This window comes from Chiloscyllium punctatum, chromosome 36, assembly GCF_047496795.1.
Source record: "Chiloscyllium punctatum isolate Juve2018m chromosome 36, sChiPun1.3, whole genome shotgun sequence".
Lineage (NCBI taxonomy): Eukaryota > Metazoa > Chordata > Chondrichthyes > Orectolobiformes > Hemiscylliidae > Chiloscyllium > Chiloscyllium punctatum.
Window position 1 is genome coordinate 57,452,927 of NC_092774.1, and position 2,508 is coordinate 57,455,434.

Genomic DNA, 2,508 nt, shown 5'->3' on the forward strand with positions numbered 1-2,508 from the left:
TTATGTGCAATCCTGGTCTTCATCCTATCAGGAGGATGCTGTGAAACTTGAAAGGGTTCAGAAAAGATTTACAAGAATGTTGCCATGTTTGGAGAATTTTAGCTATCTGGAGAGGCAGAATAGACTCGGGCTGTTTTACCGGAGCGTAAGTGTCTTTTGAGGGGGTGGTGGTGTCCTTCCACACGTGTATTCTATCCATAATCCTCATGATTTTATAAACAGACAAGTTCTTTTCCCTGGGTTGTGGAGTCCAGAATTAGAGGGCATCGGTTTAGAGTGAGAGGGGAAAGATTTTAAAAGGGACCTCAGGGGCAAGTGTTTCCTGCAGAGGGTGGTGCATGTATGGGATGTAGGTGATGGAGGATGGTACAATTACTGCATTTAAAAGGCATCTGGATGGGTCTATGAATAGGAAGGGTTTAGAGCAATAGTGGCCAAGTCCTGGCAAAATGGGACGAGATTAGATTAGGATAACTGGTCGGCATGGACGAGTTGGACTAAAGGGTCTGTTTCCATGCTGTACACCTCTACGACTTTACTTCAGGACTTTGAAACTGTTCATGAAAACCACTTCAGTAATCTGCCCAGTTTTAAGACTACAATATACAGGAGCAGAATGAAGCCATTTGGCCCCTGAGTCTGCTCCACCAGTCGATCATGGCCGATATGTTTCTCAAACCCATTCTGTTGCCTTCTCCTCATAACCCTTGATCCCCTTATTTATTAAAGACCTATCTATCCTGTCTTAAATACCCTCAATGACTTGGCCTCCACAGCGCTCTGCAGCAATGAGTCCACAGATTCACCACCCTCTGGCTGAAGAAATTCGTCCTCCACTCAGTTCTGAAGGGCATTCCTTCACCCTGAGCCTCTCATTCCAGGGAAATGACTCCTGAGATTCGTCTTCTCTGTATCCAGCAAGATTTTATAAATCTCTAAGAAGACCTGAAATGTTAGCTTGCTCTCTCTATGTGGACGCTGCCTGACCAGCTGTGATCTCCAGCATTTGTCGTTTTCAGGACGGATTCCAGCATCTGTCGCAATGCGCTCCTAAATGTTGGCTACCTCTTCCCAGATCCTTTGAGACTCGACCTTACTCAACAATCCACTGTGCGGTGCAGTCAATAAAGTTCCACATTGCATCTCTTTCAGCACACATGGGCAGCACGTGGCTCACTGGTTAGCACTGCTGCCTCAGCACCAGGGATAAGGATTTGACTCCAGCTTCAGGTGACTGTGTCTGTGTGGAGTTTGCACATTGTCCTTCCCCTCCCCCCCGCCTGGTGGCTGTGTGGGTTTCATCCAGGTGCTCCGGTTTCCTCCCACAGTCCAAATATGTGCAGGTTAGGGTGAATTGGCCATGCTAAATTGCCCCATAGTATTCAGAGATGTGTGGGTTAGGTATATTAGTCGGAGGTAAATGGAGAGTGATAGGAGTATGGAAATGGGTGTGGGTGGGTTACTCTTCGGAGTGTTGGTATGTACTTGTTGGGCCAAATGGCCTCATTCTGCACTGTAGGGATTCTAAGTGGCAACCCCCAGCTCTTTGCATTTCCCGGAGGGGAAGTGGGGACGGGCTGGAAGTTCAGTGAACGTGAAGCGAAAATTAAACGTAGTGCTTGGCTTGAGCTCAAGCTGAGTGACTTGGTGTCGGTACTGGAAAAGGAAGGTATGGTGTCTCAGTGGTTAGCGATGCTGCCTCACGGCACCAGGGCCCCAGGTACAATTCCAGCCTCGGGGCCGTTGTCTGTGTGGATATTGCACATTCTCCAACTGGTGTTTGCAGCGGATTTCTTCCAGTGCACCTGTTTCTTCTCACTATCCAAAGATGTGCAGGTTTGGGTGAATTAGCCATGTTAAATTGTCCATAGTGTCCAGGATGTGCAGGTTAGATGCATTAATCAGGTGTAAATGTAGAGCAATCGGAGCAGGGTAAATGGTGCTTTCAATTTCATGGAATTACAAAAGAAAAGAATGTTCCGCATAAAGTAGAATTGCTTGTTCTGAATTTCTACCCTGACTGACAGTGATGGCTTTCATAATCATTTTTTTCCAGTGCATTTGAAGATCTGAAGACTGAAGTTTCAAATTCAATAGTTGAAGGGCTTATGCCCGAAACAGCAACTCTCCTGCTCCTTGGATGCTGCCTGACCTGCTGTGTATTTCCAGCACCACACATTTTGACAGACTCTCCAGCGTCTGTAGTCCTCATTTTCACGTCAATGACAGACAATCAATCAATCCATTGGGACTGTAACGATCTTCGAATATGATTCTGTGAGAAGGAGCAAAACTCTTTGCTTTCTGTTTCAGTCCGCTTTCAGCATCAGTGAGAGACGCTTCTGTGGCAGTGCATTGAGTATGCAGCCTGTAACAATTATACAGCCTGGAAAGAGCCTGCCCTGTGTGTGGGAAGGTCTTCAGCAGTTCCTCCTCCCGGCTGACACATCAGCGGGTCCACACTGAAGAGAGGCCGTTCTCCTGCTCAGTGTGCAGGAAAGGCTTTGC